Genomic DNA, 20202 nt, shown 5'->3' with positions numbered 1-20202 from the left:
TTTTCTTTTATTAACGTGATGTAGCACGTTGATTGATTTGTGAATGTTGAACCACCCCTGCAACCCAGGAATGAGCCCCACTTGATCATGGTGAATAATTCTTTTTATACGCTGTTGAATTCGATTTGCTAGTATCCTATTGAGAATTTTTGCGTCCATATTCATCAGGGAGATTGGCCTGTAGTTCTCTTTTATTACTGGGTCTCTGTCTGGCTTAGGAATCAAAGTAATACTGGCTTCCTAGAATGAGTCTGGAAGTTTTCCTTCCCTTTCTATTTCTTGGAATACGTTGAGAAGGATAGGTATTATCTCTGCTTTAAATGTCTGATAGAACTCCACTGGGAAGCCATCTGGTCCTGGACTCTTATTTGTTGGGATATTTTTGATGACTGATTCAATTTCTCCACTGGATATGGGTCCGTTCAAGCTTTCTATTTCCTCCTGTTTGATTTTTGGAAGTGTGTGGGGGTTCAGGAATTTGTCCATTTCTTCCAGGTTGTCCAGTTTGTTCGCATATAATTTTTCAGAGTATTCCCTGATAATTGTTTGTATCTCTGAGGGATTCGTTGTGATAATTCCATTTTCATTCAGGATTTTATCTATTTGGGTCATCTCCCTTTTCTTTTTGAGAAGCATGGGTAGACGTTTATCAATTTTCTTTATTTTTTCAAAAAACCATCTCTTGATTTCATTGGTCTGCTCTACAGTTTTTTTAGATTCTATATTGTTTATTTCTGCTCTGATCTTTAATATTTCTCTTCTTCTGCTGGGTTCAGGCTGTCTTTGCTGTTCTGCTTCTATTTCCTTTAGGTGTGCTATTAGATTTTGTATTTGGGATTTTTCTTGTTTCTTGAGATAGGCCTGGATGGCAATGTATTTTCCTCTCAGGACTGCCTTCGCTGCATCCCAAAGCGTTTGGATTGTTGTATTTTCATTTTCATTTGTTTCCATATATATTTAAATTTCTTCTCTAATTGCCTGGTTGACCCACTCATTCTTTAGTAGGGTGTTCTTTAACCTCCATGCTTTTGGAGGTTTTCCAGACTTTTTCCTGTAGTTGATTTCAAGCTTCATAGCATTGTGGTCCGAAAGCATGCATGGTATGATCTCAATTCTTGTATACTTATGAAGAGCTGTTGTGTGACCCAGTAGGTGATCTATCTTGGATAATGTTCCATGTGCACTCGAGAAGAAAGTATATTCTGTTGCTTTGGGATGCAGAGTTCTAAATATATCTGTCAAGTCCATCTGATCCAATGTATCACTCAGGGCCCTTGTTTCTTTATTGACCGTGTGTCTAGATGATCTATCCATTGCTGTAAGTGGAGTGTTAAAGTCCTCTGTGATTACCACATTCTTATCAATAAGGTTGCTTATGTTTGTGAGTAATTGTTTTATACATTTGGGGGCTTCCATATTTGGTGCATAGACATTTATAATTGTTAGCTCTTGCTGATAGATAGATCCTGTGATTATTATATAATGCCCTTCTTCATCTCATGTTACAGCCTTTGACTGGAAGTCTAGTTTGTCTGCTATAAGTATGGCTACTCCAGCTTTCTTGTGACTTCCAGTAGAATGATATATATTTCTCCATCCCCTCACTCTCAATCTGAAGGTGTCCTCAGGTCTAAAATGAGTCTCTTGTAGACAGCAAATATATGGGTCTTGTTTTTTTATCCATTCTGATACCCTGTGTCTTTTGGTTGGAGCATTTAGTCCATTTACGTTCAGTGTTATTATAGAAAGGTATGGGTTTAGAGTCATTGTGATGTATGTAGGTTTCATGTTTGTAGCAATGTCTCTGGTACTTTGTCTCACAGGATACCCCTTAGGATCTCTTGTAGCGCTGGTTTACTGGTGACAAATTCCTTCAGTTTTTGTTTGGGAAGACCTTTATCTCTCCTTCTATTCTAAATGACAGACTAGCTGTATAAAGGATTCTCAGCTGAATATTTTTCCTGTTCATCACATTGAAGATCTCCTGCCATTCCTTTCTGGCCTGCTACGTTTCAGTAGAGAGATTGGTCAGGAGTCTTATAGGTCTGTCTTTATATGTTAGAGCATGTTTCTCCCTAGCTGCTTTCAGAATTTTCTCTTTATCCTTGTATTTTGCCAGTTTCACTGTGATATGTCGTGCAGAAGATCGATTCAAGTTACGTCTGAAGGGAGTTCTCGTGCCTCTTGGATTTCAATGCCTTTTTCATTCCCCAGATCTGGGAAGTTCTCATCTATTATTTCTTCAAGTACACCTTCAGCACCTTTCCCTCTCTCTTCCTCCTCTGGAATACCAATTATGTGTAGATTATTTCTCATTAGTGCATCACTTAGTTCTCTCATTTCCCCCTCATACTCCTGGATTTTTTTTATCTCTCCTTTTCTCAGCTTCTTCTTTTTCCATAATTTTATCCTCTGGTTCACCTATGCTCTCCTATGCCTCTTCAATCCAAGCCATGGTCGTTTCCATTTTATTTTGCAGCTCATTTATAGCATTTTTTAGCTCCTCCTGACTGTTCCTTAGTCCCATGATCTCTGTAGCAATAGATTCTCTGCTGTCCTCTATACTGCTTCCAAGCCCAGCGATTAATGTTATGACTATTATTCTAAATTCACTTTCTGTTATAGTGTTTAAATCGTTTTTGATCAGTTCGTTAGATGTTGTTATTTCCTGGAGATTCTTTTGAGGGGAATTCTTTTGTTTTGTCATTTTGGATAGTCCCTGGAGCGGTGCAGAACTGCAGGGCGCTTCCCCTGTGCTGTCTTGAATAACTGGACTTGGTGGGCGGGGCCACAGTCAGACCTGATGTCTGCCCCCAGCCCACCGCTGGGGCCACAGTCAGACTGGTGTGTACCTTCTCTTCCCTTCTCCTAGGGGCGGGATTCACTGTGCGGTGGCGTGGTCCGTCTGGGCTACTTGCACACTGCCAGGCTTGTGGTGCTGGGGATCTGGCATATTAGCTGGGGTGGATTGGCAAGGTGCACAGGGGCGGGAGGGGCTGGCTCAGCTCACTTATCCTTTGGCGATCCGCTTAGGGAAGGGCCCTGTGGCACCGGGAGGGAGTCAGACCCACCGCTGGAGGGATGGATCCTCAGAAGCACAGCATTGGGTGTTTGTTTGGTGCAAGCAAGTTCCTTGGCAGGAACTGGTTCCTTTTGGGATTTTGGCTGGGGGATGGGCGAGGGTGATGGCACTGGCAAGCACCTTTGTTCCCCGCCAAGCTGAGCTCTGTCCTCCAAGGCTCAACAACTCTCCCTACAGTTGTCCTCCAGCCTTCCCGCTCTCTGAGCAGAGCTGTTAACTTATACCTTCTAGGTGTTAAGTCCCGCTGTTGTCAGAACATACTTGGTCTGGCCCCTCTGCTTTTGCAAGCCAGACTCGGGGTCTCTGCTTTGCCGACGGGCTGCCCCTCCACCCCGGCTCCCTCCCGCCAGTCTGTGTAGCTCGCACCGCCTCTCCGCCCTTCCTACCCTGTTCCGTGGGCCTCTTGTCTGCGCTTGGCTCCAGAGAAACTATCCTGCTAGTCTTCTGGCGGTTTTCTGGGTTATTTAGGCAGGTATAGGTGGAATGTAAGTGATCCGCAGGACGCAGTGAGCCCAGTGTCCTCCTACACCGCCATCTTCCCTCCTGAGATCTAAACTGTAGTTTCAAAAGCAATAGGTCATCTGGATGTCTTCTTTAGAGAACTGTCTATTCATGTTTCCTGCCCATTTCTTCACTGGATTATTTGTTTTTTGGGTGTGGAGTTTGGTGAGCTCTTTATAGATTTTGGATACTAGTCCTTTGTCTGATATGTCATTTGCAAATCTCTTTTCCAATTCCGTCAGTTGCCTTTTAGTTTTGTTGATTGTTTCCTTTGCTGTGCAGAAGCTTTGTATCTTCATGAGGTCCCAATAGTTCATTTTTCCTTTTAGTTTCCTTGCCTTTGGGAATGTGTCAAGTAAGAAGTTGCTGTGGCTGAGGTCAGAGAGGTCTTTTCCTGCCTTCTCCTCTAGGGTTTTGATGGTTTCCTGTCTCACATTCAAGTCCTTTATCCATTTTGAGTTTATTTTTGTGAATCGTGTAAGAAAGTGGTCTAGTTTCAATCTTCTGCATGTTGCTGTCCAGTTCTCCGAGCACCATTTGTTAAAGAGACTGTCTTTTTTCCATTGGATATTCTTTCCTGCTTTGTCAAAGATGAGTTGGCCATACTTTTGTGGGTCTAGTTGAAAAGATGCTCAGCATCGCTCCTCATCCGGGAAATACAAATCAAAACCACATTCAGATATCACCTCACGCCAGTCAGAGTGGCCAAAATGATAAATCAGGGGACTATAGATGCTGATGAGGATGTGGAGAAACAGGAACCCTCTTGCACTGTTGGTGGGAATGCAAACTGGTGCAGACACTCTGGAAAGCAGTGTGGAGGTTCCTCAAAATTTAAAAATAGACCTACCCTATGACCCAGCAGTAGTACGGCTAGGAATTTACCCAAGGGATACAGGAGTACTGATGCATAGGGGCACTTGTACCCCAATGTTTATAGCAGCACTGTCAACAATAGCCAAATTGTGGGAAAAGCCTAAATGTCCTTCAACTGATGAATGGATAAAGAAATTGTGGTTTATATACACAATGGAGTACTATGTGGCAATGAGAAAGAATGGAATGAAATGTGGCCCTTTGTAGCAACGTGGATGGAAGTGGAGAGTGTGATGCTAAGTGAAATAAGCCATACAGAGAAAGACAAATATCATATGTTTTCACTTTTATGTGGATCCTGAGAAACTTAACAGAAACCCATGGGGGAGGGGAAGGAAAAAAAAAAGAAGTTAGAGTGGGAGAGAGAGCCAAAGCATAAGAGACTCTTAAAAACTGAGAACAAACCGAGGGTTGATGGCGGGGGGGTGGGAAGGAGGGGAGGGCAGGTGATGGGCATTGAAGAGGGCATGTTTTGGGATGAGGACTGGGTGTTGTATGGAAACTAATTTGGCAATAATTATCATGTATTCAAAAAAATAAAAAAATTTAAAAATTAAACAAAAGCAATATATATTTATCTTAGGTAAAGTAGATAATATAGAAGAGAGAGAGCAAAGCATTACCCCAAAACATACAACCAAAAGACAACCCCTGAATGTTTTAATCTGCATTATATTCTTCAAGAATGCATTACATTCTTGCTTATGCAGGTATTTTATGTTTGCTCATGTATGCATATGGTTGTATATTTAAATAGGAAAGGTAAGATCTCGTATTAGTTTTCTAACCTAAATGTCATGGTAATGGATTAATTTATGTCCTGAACAAGATATGTCCAAACCTCAACCTCTGAACTTGTGATGGAACCTTATTTGGAAACAAGGTCTATGCACATATAGTTAAGGACTTTGAGATCTAGGGTAGTCCCTAAATCTAATGAGTGTTGTCCTTATAAGAGAAACAAAGGGAGGCATCACACAAAAGGAAGAAGGCCATGTGAAGATGGGGCAGAGGTTAGAGTTATGCTGCCACAAACCACAGAAGACCAGGAACCACCAGAGACTGGAAGAGTCAAGAATGAATTTTGCCCTAGAGCCTTCAGAAGAAGCATGGCCCTGTCTGACACCTTGATTTTGGGCTTCTGACATTCAGAACTATGAAAGAATACACTTTTGATATTTCAAACGACAGAATTTGTGGAGACTTGTTATGGCATCCTAGGCAATTAACACACTCACTACAACATATCCCATATATCACTGTGAATAATCCTTAGACAATATCTGAACCTAGTGAGAATAAAGTGGCTTGTGACCTTGGTGAGACTGCATCATTGCAATCATGGAGACAGAAGCAGTGAGCAAAAGATTTGGTGGGAAGTGAAGGTCAAAATCTCTGGAACTTTGATTTTGAAGGGGAAGGGGGGGGACAGAAAGACGGAGAGACAGAGTGAGAGGCTTATGCCTGCATGGGAATTAGGGGTCAGAGAAGGGAATTTTTTTCTTTCTTTTTATGTTTTTTTAACTTCTTTTATTTTTTATTCTTTTTACTTTACATCCAAATTGGTTAGCATATAGTGCTACAATGATTTTAAGAGTAGATTCCTTAGTGCCCCTTACCCATTTAGCCCACCCCCCCAACCCCTCCCGTAACCCTCAGTTTGTTCTCCATATTTATGAGTCTCTTCTGTTCTGTCCCCCTCCCTGTTTTGATATTATTTTTGTTTCCCTTACCTTATGTTCATCTGTTTTGTCTCTTAAAGTCCTCATATGAGTGAAGTCATATGATTTTTGTCTTTCTCTGACTGACTAGTTTCACTTAGCATAATACCCTCCAGTTCTATCCACGTAGTTGCACATGGCAAGATTTCATTCTTTTTGATTGTTGAGTAATACTCCATTGTATATAGATACCACATCTTCTTGATCCATTCATCCATCGATGGACATTGGGGCTCTTTCCATACTTTGGCTATTGTTGATAGTGCTGCTATAAACATGGGGGTGCATGTGTCCCTTCGAAACAGCACACCTGTATCCCTTGGATAGATGCCTAGTAGTGCAATTGCTGGGTCGTAGGGTAGTCCTATTTTTAGTTTTTTGGGGGGGAACCTCCATACTGTTTTCCAGAGTGGCTACACCAGCTTGCATTCCCAAAGGGAGTTAAAAAAATAGTTGATGCCCTGAAGTTTGAACAAATTTAAAAGTTAATGTTTAAGAGTTATTTCATCTCAGATTTAACTGTTGAATTTTCCAGTATATTCATTTTCCTCCTTATCCTCTTATTTACACTACATAATTAATGGAACACTTTCAATGGACAGTATGGGTTTTAAGACAATATATATTTAGTTATTAGTGAATGAAAGAACTGACAATTGTATGTCAAAGAAATGCTAGTAAATCTTGGTTTTCTGCATCTCAGAGGGGCAGCAGTTGGCTGAAATTCTGGTGTGATATGGCTGGATAACGCATGGTCTGAAGGCTCCTGCAATGGTGACTCCAGGACTGGCCTAGAATATTCCTGTAAATGTATTAACCTATGGAGCAGTCCAAGAGCAGCAGTTAGGCAAGTACCACACCTTGCTGCCATGATGTGCTCTATCACTGAGGTCACTGAGGTGAGTGAAAAACGGGCCCGTCCTTTTAACCATATGTGGAATTTAAGAACTAGAACAGGTGAACATAGGGAAAGGGCAAAAAAAGAGAGAAGGAAGCAAACCGTCAGAGACACTTAACTGTAGATAACAAACCAAGGGTTGCTGGAGGGGAGGTAGGCCAGGGATGGACTAAATGGATGATTGGGTATTAAGGAGGTCACTTGTGTTGAGCACTGAATGTTATATGTAAGTGATGAATCACTAAATTCTACTCCTGAAACCAATATTACGTTATATGTTAACTAAGTAGAATTTAAATAGAATTTTGAAAAAGAAAAAAAAACAGAGCTGTCTTATTGCATCCTTAATTGTAATAGACAAGATATGGAAGCAACCCAAGTGTCTATCAATAGGCAAATGGATAAAGAATATGTGATACACACAAACACATACACACACACACACACACACACACACACCACACCACACCACACCACACCACAGTGGAATATTACCCAGCCATAAAAAGAATGAAATCTTGCCACTCACAATAACATGGATGGACTTAGAGGGCATTATGCTCAGTAAAACAATCAGACAAACAGGCAAATACCATATGATTTCACTTATATTTGGAATCTAATAAACAAAACAAATGAACAAACAAAACATAACAGAAACAAGCTCATAAATACAGAGAACAAACGTGGTTGCCAGATGGTAGGAGATGGGGGGGGATGGGTGAAATAGATGGAGGGGATTAAGAGATACAAAATGGAAGTTATAAGATAAATAAGTCGTGGGGATGAAAAGTACACCACAGACAATATAGTCAATAATATTTTAATAACTTTGTATGGTGACAAAGGGTGTCTACGCTAATAGTAGTGAGCGTTTTGCAATGTATATAATTGTTGAAAAACACTTTGTACACCTAAAACTAATATAATATTCTGTGTCACCTGCACTTCAATTTAAAAAAAGCAAAAAAAAAAGTAAACAAATAAGCAGCCTTGTCTGCCCAGGGTGGGGAACTGGATTAGGGTCTGCTCAGAAGCATGATGTTGAGCATTGCTTATAAGCTTCTGATTCACCCAAGAAACTAGGGATCCTTCTGTCTACAAGATTTTAAAAACAAGGTGTATAAGAGAAATATATGCTTCCTTCATAAGGATATCTATATTTTCATTAGGAGAAACAGTGAGAAATACCTTTTCACTATGCCTGCCTTAGCCCTGAAGCTCAGCCAGCACCTACTGCTGCGTCTCAACTTTTAAAGGGCCCTTGAAGTCCCACTACATGCCATATACTCTGAGTAGGTTTTCTCATTTTTCCCTTGGGACACTTGTGTGGCAAAAGTATCCTGAGTCCCATTTCACAGATGGCAAAGCTCATGCTCACAAAACCAAATTCACCTCTCCAGTTAAATGGCAGGATGGGAATGAGGTTCCATCCTTCACCCTCTCTTGAGGACACAGAGCAGGCTTGCTTTTAGAAGATGGGTTTCTAAGCCTTGATAAATGAGCATTTCACACTCCCCTGATATTGTGGCACCATGGGTATTCATCCAAAAGCCCCTTTTAACAATGATGGTAATAATGCACATGTATGTTCATGTACATGTACATTCTTCATTCTTCATTTCATAAACACTCATTATATTCAATTTTATAGGAGAGCCAAGTAGATTTCAAAATTGAATTGATCTGTGTGTATGTGTGTGTGTGTTTCCTCTGGCTCAACCACCCCATCTCAAGTGTAGCTATAAATTCAGTTCATACAAGGGGTGGATTCTGAACTCAGATTTAGATATCCCAGAAAATGATGGACACCAAGGAATTACTGCCATGAAGTGAAAAATTCCCAAAAACTCTGGCTGAAACCATTCAACCAAGATCACAAATTCCATCTTTCCTTCTTCCTTGATGAGCCTCCTGGTCTGTGCCTCAGAGCTGCAATTCTGGCTCTGGCTATCAAGTGGCATCCATCTCCATTTTCTTTTTCAAATAAACCAAGCAAAGAATAAGAAAAGTCTTGGAATCATTTGTTTACTAAGATTATGTTTGGAAAATTCATATGCCTATTAAAGCAGTTCCATTTGCTCTTGGCCCCAAACCTATATCGCATTTAGTGATGTATTTTTTTCCCTCTTCAGTGCAGGTTGACCATGTCCACACTGTAGCATGTCCCTCCCAGAGACAAATTTTCGCCCTCCACCACCCCACCCCCATACAGGCTTCCCAGTCTCAGTCCAGTGCCCCATTCTCTCTCAGGCACCTCCTACCTGTCCTGTGCTTCCCTGCCCTAAGCCCACCTGCTGCCCTACCTCCTACTACCATGGTGCAACACTATCGCCTGTGTATGATTTTAAGAATGTCCTGTATATAGATATAATCTATACATATATCTACACCTATACCTATACCTATATCTATCTATCTATCTATCTATCTAACCCATCAGTTCTATCAGACAGAATTTAAATTATTTAAATAATTGTATACAATTGGTTCACATGCTAGATCTTAAGGGAAGGTGTTTTTGTTTGTTTGGTTGGTTCGTTGGTTTTTGGTTTTTGCTCCTTGAATAAACAAACCTCTTGTAGAGAAATTGATGGTGGAACTATGTTGGTGCCACCTCGTGACAGGAGCCTGAGCTGCAGTTTGAGCATGGCTGAGCAGGAAGGTGGGAGGGAGGGGCTGTGGTGAAAACCCACCAGACAGCTTTCAGGACATCTGAGTAGAAAGGGGGCATTCCCAAGGGTACAGGGACATTCTCAAGGGTGCCTGTGTGAGGTGTCCAGACAGAAAGTGCAGCTTCTTTCCATGCTGAATAAAAGCTCTAGGCCACTGGAACAACAAGATCACTTTGATTTTATGCTTTGAGACCTCTGGATAAATAGGTATATGCCTATATAAGCAAAAAATGGATCTGTGTCCTTTATGATCATTGTAACCTGTTTTAGCACACTTTTTTACCATCTTTCTATGTAAACACATTTCAATGATAATATTTTCAATTACTTTACAACAAAATTTCACTTATTTTTTAAATAAAGACCAGTTGTGGCATCATATGAATGGCCCAACATTTATTTCTCCAATACTAGTGATGTAAATATAGTTTTTTTACCACATTTTCTATTACAAACAATAGTATGCTAACATTCTCTCTTCTTAAAGTTTATTTATTTATTTTAAGAGACAGAGAGAGAGAGAGAGAGAGAGAGAACGAGTGGGGGAGGTGCAGAAAGGGAGGGGGGCAGAAAATCCAAAGCGGGCTGGGTGCTGACAGCAGAGAGCCCAGTGTGGGGCTGTAACTCATGGACTGCAAGATCATGACCTGAGCTGAAGTTGGATCCTTAACTGGCTGAGCCACCCAGGCAGCCCTCTCTTGTCTTAATTTTAAATCCAGTACAGTTAACATGCAGTGTTCTATTAGTTTCAGGTGTACAATATACTGATTCAACAATTCTATACATTACTTAGTGCCTATCATGATAAGTCTTCTCTTAATCCCCTTCACCTACATCACCCACCTCCTCTCTGGTACTATCAGTTCTCTGTAGTTAAAGAGTCTGTTTCATAGTGTTTTGTGGTCTCTCTCTCTTTTTCCTTTGCTCATTTGTTTTGTTTCTCAAATTCCACATACGAGTGAAATCGTATGGTATCTGTCTTTGTCTGACTGACTTATTTCGCTTGGCATTATACTCTCTAGCTCCATCCATGTTGCTACAAATGGCAAGATTTCATTTTTTTTTATGGCTGAGCGATATTCCATTGTACATATATACTACTTTTTATCCATGAATCAATCGATGGAACTTGGGCTGCCTCCATAATTTGTCTATGGTAAATAATACCACAATAAACAGAGAGGTGCATGTACCTTCTCGAATTGGTGTTTTTGTATTCTTTGGGTAAATACCCAGCAGTGAAATTACTGGATCGTAGGGTAGTTACATTTTAACTTCTTGAGGAAGCTCCATACTGTTTTCCAGAGTGACTGAGCCAGCTTGCAGTCCCATCAACAGTGCAAGGGGGTTCCCTTTTCTGCACATCCTCTCCAACATTTGTAGTTTCTTGTGTTTTTGATTGGGGTCATTCTGACAGGTGTGAGGTGATATCTCACTGTGGTTTTGAGTTGCATTTCCCTGATGATGAGTGATGTTGAGCATCTTTTCATGTGTCTTTTGGCCATCTGGATGTCTTCTTTGGAGAAATGTCTGTTCATGTCTTCTGCCCATTTTTTAATTGGATTATTTGTCTTTCGGGTGTTGATTTGTATGCATTCTTCATAAATTTTGGATGCTAAGCCCTTTTATTATTTAATTTACTTTTAAAATTTACATCCAAGTTAGTTAGCACATAGTGCATCAATGATTTCAGGAGTAGATACCTTAATGACCCTTACCCATTTAGCTCATAACCCCTCTCACAACCCCTCCGGTAACCCTCTGTTTGTTCTCCATACTTAAGAGTCTCTTATGTTTTGTCCCTCTCCCTGTTTTTATGTTGTTTTTCCCCTCCCTTCCATTATGTCCATCTGTCTTGTATCTTAAAGTCCTCATATGTGTGAAGTCATATGATATTTGTCTTTCTCTGACTAATTTTGCTTAGCATAATACCCTCTAGTTCCATCCACGTAGTTGCAAATGACCAGATTTCATTCTTTTTGATTGCCGAGTAATACTCCATTGTGTGTGTGTGTGTGTGTGTGTGTGTGTGTGTGTGTGTATCCCTGATGATGAGTGATGTTGTGCATTTTTTCATGTGTCGGTTGTAGATGCTAAGACTTTATCAGATATATCGTTTGGAAATATCTTCTCCCATTGAGTAGATTGTCCTTTACTTTCGATTTTTTCCTTTGCTGCGTAGAAACTTGTTATTTCGATGTAGTCCCAATAGTTTATTTTTGCTTGTGTTTCTCTTGCCTCAAGAGTCATATCCAAAAAAGAAAAAAAGGAGTCGTTACAGTCAGTGTCAGAGAAATTACTGCCTGTGCTCCTTTCTAAGATGTTTTATATTTTCAAGTCTCACATTTAGTTCCTTAATCTATTTTAAGTTCATTTTTGTGTGTGGTGTAGGATTGTGGTCCGGTTTTATTCTTTTGGATGTAGCTGCCCAGCTTTCCCAACATCATTTGTTGAAGAGACTGTCTATTTCCCACTGGATATTCTTGCCTCCTTTGTCAAAGATCGATTGACCATATAGTCATGGGCTTATTTCTGGGATCTCTATTCTGTGCCACTGATCTGTGTGTCCATTTTTGTGCCAGTGCCATACTGTTTTGAGTACTACAGCTTTGTGATATAAGTTGAAGTCTGGAATTGTGATACCTCCAGCTTTGTTTTCCTTTTCAATATTGCTTTGGCTGTTCGGTGTCTCTTATGGTTCCATACAAATTTTAGGATTGCTTGTTCGAGTTCTGTGAAAAATGCTGTTGGTATTTTTTGACAGCGATTCCATTAAATCTGTAGACTGTTCAGGATAGCATGGACATTTTAACAGTGTTTGTTCTTCCTATCCATGAGCATGGGATGTCTTTCTATTTGTGCCATCTTCAATTTCTCTCATCAGTGTTTTATAGTTTTCAGAGTACAGGTCTTTTATATCCTTGGTTACGTTTATTCCTAGGCATTTTATTATTTTTGATGCCATTGTAAATGGGATTGTTTTCTTAATTTCTCTTTCTGCTGCTTCATTATTAGTGTGTAGACATGCAACAGCTTTCTGTACGTTGATTTTGTATCCTGAGACCTTACTGAATTCATTTATCATTACTAGTAGTTTTTGGGGTAGAGTCTCTAGGGTTTTCTATATATGGTATCATGTTATTCTGCCAATAGTGAACGTTTTACTTCTTTTGTACCAATTTGGATGCCTTGTATTCCTTTTTCTTGTCTGATGGCTGCGCCTAGGACTTCTGGTACTATGTTGAATAAAAGTGCTGAGAGTGGACATCCTTGTCTTGTTGCTGACACTAGGAGGGGAAAGCTTTCAGTTTTTCCACATTGAGTATGATGTTCACTGTGGGATTTTCGTATATGGCTTTTATTATGTTGAGGTATGTTTCCTCTGAACCAACTTTGTTGAAGGTTTTTACCATAAATGGATCTTATAATTTGTAAATGCTTTCTCTGCATCTTTCTAAATGATTACATGGTTCCTTTATTGTCACTGAAAAATTGTTTATTCAGGGGTTAATGGTTTATATAGTTAGTTCAATATTTATGTAATTTAAAATTATGAATTACCTGTGAGTAATCTAGATATCTACAATACAGACATTTGTGTAAACTACTATATTTCTTGGTATTTAATATAATTGGACTTCCCTAACTTCCAATTATGAGTCAAATAAAACATTAAACTTTCAAAGTTACACCTTTGGGAGTTCACAAATTCCTAGTTGTTCAAGTTTCTATATTTACCTATATACCTTCTTATAGGAGGAAGCCAAAACCCACAAATAAAAAGTTTTAATCTGCCCTTCACAATGGGTACCAAATCATCATAATGTACACTTTAAATATCTTACAATATTGTCCACTATGCCCCAATACAATAAAGCTGAAAAAAATGAAATCCCACACTAAAGTCTTAATCTGAACCAATGCTGAGTAATAGAGCAATAGAAGGCCTTTTATTCATCGCATGAGCAAAAATATAGAATATATTTTTAATTAATTTTCCCCTACAGAGAATATACTTTGTATTTAGATAAATAAGAGATTCGATGTTGGGAGTTGCTTTTGGAGAATGATCAATCAGCGCCTTATCAACGGAAGGATACTGATACAAGGGACCATCGCCTCTGGGATGCATTAACTAACCTTGGTACTTCCAGTTACTTTAACCATAAATCGGACTTTTCAGCTTCAATTTGAAGAATAGCCATTGTCTTTTCATAATTCTTTTCAGGGCCATCGAAGAAAGTTCTGGAAATCCATCTTGATATAGGATGCTTGAAACATTCTGTTTCAAGTGTTCCAGGATTTGGCCTTCTGGTATTTCTGCTAACTCAAGCTTCACCAATGAATATATTCACCAGAGTTATGCCAATTGCTACTGGAATCCCACTCAACAAAAATGTAGAATTTCATTAAACTCAAATAACACCTGTCATAGAATCCAGAAGGTTTGGTGATAAACAGTCTTTTCTCATTGTTTCCACTGTGTCGCACTGAGCTTCAGTCTTCAGAAAGCCATGGGTGAGGAAGCCCCTGAATCCAAGCTGAGTGCCGAGACAGTGGCCAGAGAGAGCGGACACTGCAGTGACAGAAACCCACTGTAATGAACTCATGACCACCATGGCTACTGCAAGCAATTCTGATCATATGGTTCTTATCCTTTCTTTTATTAAATTTGGTTGATTTGTAAATATTGAACCACTCTTGTATCCTATGACTAAACCCCCTTGATTGTGGTGAATTATTTTTTAAGTGTATTGTTGGATTTGGTTTGATAATATTTTCTTGAGGATTTTCACACCTATGTTCATCAAAGTGATTGGCCTGTACTCTCTCTCTCTCTCTCTCTCTCTCTCTCTCTCTCTCTCTCTCTGTCTCTCTGTAATGTCTTTATCTGGCTTTAGTATCAGGCTACTACTGGCCTCCTAGAATGAATTTGGAAGATTTCCTTCCTCTTGTATTCCTTTTTTGGAATAGTTTGAGAAGATTAGGTATTAACCCTTCTTTAAATGTTTGGTAGAATTCACCTGTGAAGTCATCTGGTTCTGGACTTTTGTTTCTTGGGATATTTTTGTTTAGTTTTGTTTTGTTTCATTACTGATTCTGTTTCATTGCTGTTAGTTGTTCTGTTCAAATTTTCTGTTTCTTCCCGATTCAGTTTTGGGAGGTTACATGTTTCTAGGTATTTATCCATCTCTTCCAGTTTGCCCAGTTTGTTGGGATATAATTTTTCATACTATTCTCTTATAATCCTTTGCATCTCTGTGATGTCAGTTGTTATTTATCTTCTTTCATTTGTGATTTTGTTTATTTGACTCCTCTCTCTTTTTATGATGAGTCTGGCTAATGATTGATCACTTCTGTTGATTTTCCAAAGAACCAACTCCCAGGTTCATTGATCTGTTCTTTTGTTTTTTGTTTTGTTTTGTTTTGTTTCTATTTCATTTATCTCTTCTCTAATCTTTATTATTTCCTTCCTTCTATTGGTTTTGGATTTTGTTTGTTCTTTTTCTAGTTCCTGGAGGTGTAAGGTTAGATTGTTTACTTTTAGATTTTTCTTGCTTCTTCAGGTAGGACTGCATTGCTGTAAACTTCCTCCTTAGGACAGCTTTTGCTGCATCCCAAAGATTTCGGATTTCTGTGTTTTCTTCTTCTTTTATCTCCATGTATTTGTTTTTTAATTCCTCGTTTATTTATTTGTTAGCCCATTCATTGTTTAGTAGCATGTTATTTGACTTCCATGTATTTGTGCCAGTTCCAGGTTTTTCTCTTGTGGCTCATTTCCTGTTTCACAGCATTGTGGTCAGAAAAGGTGCATAGTGGTATGACTTTGATCCTTTTGAATTTGTTGAGACTGTCTTGTGGCCTAATGTGTGATATATTCTGGAGAATGTTCCATGTGCACTCGGACAAAAATGTGTATTCTGCTATTTCTGGATGGAATGTTCTGAATATATGTGTTAAATCCGTCTGGTCCAAAGTGTCATTCAAAGACATTGCTTCCTTGTTGATTTTCTGTTTAGGAGATCCACCCATTGATGTCAGTGGGCTGTTCAAGCCCCCTACTATTATCGTATTATTATGAATTGCCTTCTTTATGTTTGTTATGAACGGCTTTATGTATTTGGATGCTCTCATGTCAGGTGCATAGATATTTACAATTGTTATATCTTCTTGTTGCATTGTCCCCTTTATGATTACATAATGTGCTTCTTCGTCCCCTCTTACAGTTCTTGTTTAAAATCTATTTTGCCCAATATAAGTATTGCTACCTTGGCTTTCTTTTCATATCTACTTGCATGATAAATGTTTCTCCATCACTTCATTTTCAATCTGCATGTGTCTTCAGGTCTGTAGTGAGTCTCTGGCAAGCAACATATAAATGCGTCTTGCTTTTTCACATTTCTGTCACCCTATGTCTTTTGATCAGAGCGGTTAGTCCATTTACATTAAAATTAGAGACAGGTAGGTAATCATTGCCATTCTGTTACCCAATTTATGGTGGTTTTTGTGGTTTTTCTCTGTTCCTTACTTTTCTTGCTCTCTTTCTTCACAGTTAGTTGGCTTTTTTATTGATAAACTTGGATTCCTTTCTCTTTAGTTTTTGCTTATCTGTTACTGTTTTTTTTTTTCTTTTACCGTTCAGCTTGTATATAATATCTTGTGCAAATAGTTGATGGTTGCTTAAGTTTGAACTCATTCTTTACTCCTCTCCCCTCACCCCACGTTTTAGGTGTATGCTGCCATACTTTACATCCGTGTGTTTTGAGGGACCCTTTGACTGTTTTTTATAGATGTACTTATTTTTACTGCTTTGATGCTTCCTACATTTCTTATTTCTGCTTATGGATTTCCTTTCCACTCAAAGAATCCCCTTTAACATTTCTTGTAGGGATGGTTTAGTGATCATGGATTCCTTTAGCTTTTGTTTGTCTGGGAAACTCTTTATCTGCCCTTATATTCTGAGTGATAGCCTTCCTGGATACAATATTCTTGGCTGCAGATTTTTTAGTTTCGCCACTTTGAATATATCATGCCACTCCCTTCTGGCCTCCAAAGCTTCTGTTGAAAAATCCACTGATAGCTTTATGGGGTTTACCTTGTATGGAATTTTCTTTCCTCTTGCTGCTTTTAAAATTATCTCATTACCACTGCTTTTTACCATTTTAAGTATTATGTGTTGGTGTTGACCACTTTAGGTTGATTTTTTGGGGGGCCGTCTGTGCCTCCTGGATCTGGATTTCTCTTTCCTTCCCTAGATTTGGGATTTTTTTCCAGCTATTATTTTTTCAAATTAATTTTCTGCCCCCTTTTCTCTCTCTTTTCCTTCTGGAGCCCCTATAATGTGAACGTTATTATGCCTGATGGTGTCACTGAGGTCCCAAAGTCTGTTTTCATTTTGTGTTTTGTTTCCTCTCAACAGTCCAGCTTGGTTGCTTTCCATTACCCTGCCCCCCAGGTTGCTGATACGATCTGCTTCATCTAGTCTACTATTCTTTGTATCTGGTGCATTTTAAATTTCAGTTATTGGGTTCTTCATCCCTGATTGTTTCTTTTTTATGATTTGTATCTCTTTGTTCAGGGTCTCACTGAGGTCCTCCAAACTTTTCTCGCATCTCATGGTATCTTTATGACCATTACTTTCAATTCTGTGTCAGACACACTATGCAATCCCCATTTCACTTAGGTCTCTTGCTGTGATTTTGTCTTGTTCCTCCATTTGGGACATATTCCTCTGTCTCCTCATTTTGTCTAACTCTCTGCACCTGTTTCTATGTGTTAGGAAAGTTAACCACATCCCCTGCTCTTAAAACTAGTGGCTTTATGAAGAAGCAACCCTGTAGTGCCTGCAGTGCAGTGTCCCCTATTCACCAGAATTTAGCGCTTCAGGGTTTCTCGTATGTTTGTTGTGTGCACCCTGCTCTTGTGGTTGAGCTGCTTTTTCCTTCAGTTCAGCCATCCACAATGGCGCTCTTTGCCTGTGGTGGGCAGGGCTTGGTCCCTGTGTTGCTGGTGGGCCAGTCTGGGGCCACCTTGGGCTTGATTTGATTCAGACCAGGCATCTCCCAGGGATACACTAGCACTGAACTACAGGGCACTTTCCCTGTTTTGTCCCCTGAGAAGCTTTCCTTGATGGGCAAGGCCTGCAGTCAGACCCCCTGTCTGCCCACAGCCCACTGCTGGGACCATAGTCTGATTGTTGTGTGTGGTTATGTTTCTCTCTCCCCAGGGCAGAAGTCACTTTGGGGTGGCACTGGCCCTTCTTGGGGCTGCTTGCAAACTTCCAGGCTTGTGGCACTGCTTTACATAAGCTCCATCCAAGAGAGGATTGGAGGGGGTGGATCCATGGAAGCGTGGGGGGCTGGGGAGGGGAATGGACTTGCAGTGTTAGCAAGGTTTGCATGGGTCTGCTGTGGGAGAGGACCTGGAGCCAAGGCCCGATTGGAGGGGGCATGTCCACAGTGAAACACGAGGGCTGGGTGTCCTGTCAGCAAGTTAAGTAGGGAATGTCAGCACCTCACTGGTTCCTTGTTTGTTCCCCCAGGTGGCTGTGTGTTCGTGCTGCGGTGGGGGGGAAGGAAACTGGCTCCCACCAGCTCCTTTGTTTGTGGGCAAGTCCCCCACACATCCTTGCCCTTTCAACACATGCTCCGAGATCAGTAAATAAATCTCCCTCCCATGTCCCCATGTGATTTTCAAACTGCCCCTTCTATGCTGTATCTCCACAGGGCTGTTTGTTGTCCTGTCTCTTTAAGGGTGGGGACTCAGTTCCCCCTCACCATGCTGGGTTTAAGTCCCACTGGTTGTACAAACTAGTGAAATTTGGCCCTTCTGGTTTTTGCAGCCAATGTGATGAGAATTTGTCTTTCCTGTGCGGGCTACATAGTGTGAGAGTCTATTTCTCTCCCCTCTCCACACCTGGGCAGCCCTCTCTCCTGAGGGCAGTCTCGTGGGTCCACTTAGTACCCCACTGCATCTTCACCCTTCCTACTTTCTTTCATCAGCTTCTTCTCTATATTTAGCTGTGGAGAGTTTCTTCTGCAAGTCTTTGGGTTGTCTTATGGGTTATTTACACTGATATGAATGTTATCTGGTAGTATCAATGAGCCAAGGTGAGCTTAGAGTTTTCTGACTCCACCATCTTCCCGGGGAGTCTCTTAACATTCTTCTTCATAGGCATTCAGATGTTTTAGTAAGCATTTCTCTTAATAAGTTCTTGAAAGTGTTTTTTTCAAAACCATGAAAACTGCATTTTATATGAACACAACTTTGAAAGAAACTATTTTATATTTCTAACAACGCTGTATGATAGTGCCTGTTTCCCCACACATTACAAATGTGAATCATTGCTAATCTGATAGGCAACAAATCGTCCCTCCTGGTTGTTTTCATTACAACTCATGTTTGCTCCCTGCATAGAATTGTACCTTTTCAATGGGACATAATCAATTGTCACAGCCCTATGTTATTTGGAATTCAGAGTGTTTCTCATATTCCCAATTATCAACACTTTGTGGATGGCACCTGACTGTGCTGAAGAGCACAGTTCATGTGGCTTTTGCACTGGTGAGCCAAATGTGTTCTCTTTGAGCACAGAACACTGTCTTGGGAGAGGTCTAGTTCATGAGAAAAACTGGTAGGGAATTATCAAGATGGCAATCCTTAGAACCAAATCCTACTTCCATCCTTAACTATGCCCTTAAGTTAAATCTCTATCAGGGAAATTGTTGGTGTGAAGGATGTACACCTCTGTAGCCTTTTGAGAAGTCCCACCATACCGACAACCAGAAATATAGTTCCTGAATAGTCCCCTCAAAGAGGAGCCTCATGAGAAAGGCCACAGAGCAGTGGAGAAAGTAGTAATGTTAAGGTCATGTCACACAGGCCAGGCCCTGGACTCTATTCTTGGATTCCTCATGCTTTTTTGTAATCTCTTCATCCTCTTGTACCCTCCTGTAGCCTCCGACTGCCTCCCCTGGGACCTCTCCCTGTTCCCAGCTAACCACTAAACTTCTGTCACCATTAATTTCTCTTAAAAAAAAAAACACCCTTCTGTCAATAAAACTGTACAGAATGCACTTTTGTTTTCTTGCTTCTTTCATTCAACTTAACTATGTGTCAAGCTATCCATTTGTTGCATGGTTGGATAGTTCCTTAGTATTGCTAAATAATATTCCACTATATGTATATATGACGATTTGTTTTAGCCATTCATCTGGTGATGGACATGTGGATTGTTTTCGGCTTGAAGCTCTTTTCAGTAAAACGGTTGTGAATATTTGTATACAAATCTTTACATGGATAATATTTCTTCTGTAGGGTAAATACATAAGAGCTCAATGGCTGGATCATATGGTAGATGTTAGATGAACAATGTAAGAAACTACCAAACTAGTCCTAGAGATTTTGTATCATCTTTAATTCCCACCAGCATTCTATGAGGGTTCCATC

The 20202-nt window shown here is 40.1% G+C and overlaps 1 pseudogene; it reads right to left on the bottom strand.

The window, feature by feature from the left end:
- The window catches only part of LOC125157017 (NADH dehydrogenase [ubiquinone] 1 beta subcomplex subunit 5, mitochondrial-like), a 42377-nt pseudogene extending 28005 nt beyond the window's left edge, over positions 1-14372 (bottom strand).
- Between the last annotated feature and the right edge of the window lie 5830 nt (positions 14373-20202).

This window comes from Prionailurus viverrinus, chromosome X (genome assembly GCF_022837055.1).
Source record: "Prionailurus viverrinus isolate Anna chromosome X, UM_Priviv_1.0, whole genome shotgun sequence".
NCBI classification, from domain to species: Eukaryota; Metazoa; Chordata; class Mammalia; order Carnivora; family Felidae; genus Prionailurus; species Prionailurus viverrinus.
The sequence above is the reverse complement of the archived record's forward strand: the minus strand, read 5'-3'. Positions and strand labels throughout refer to the sequence as shown.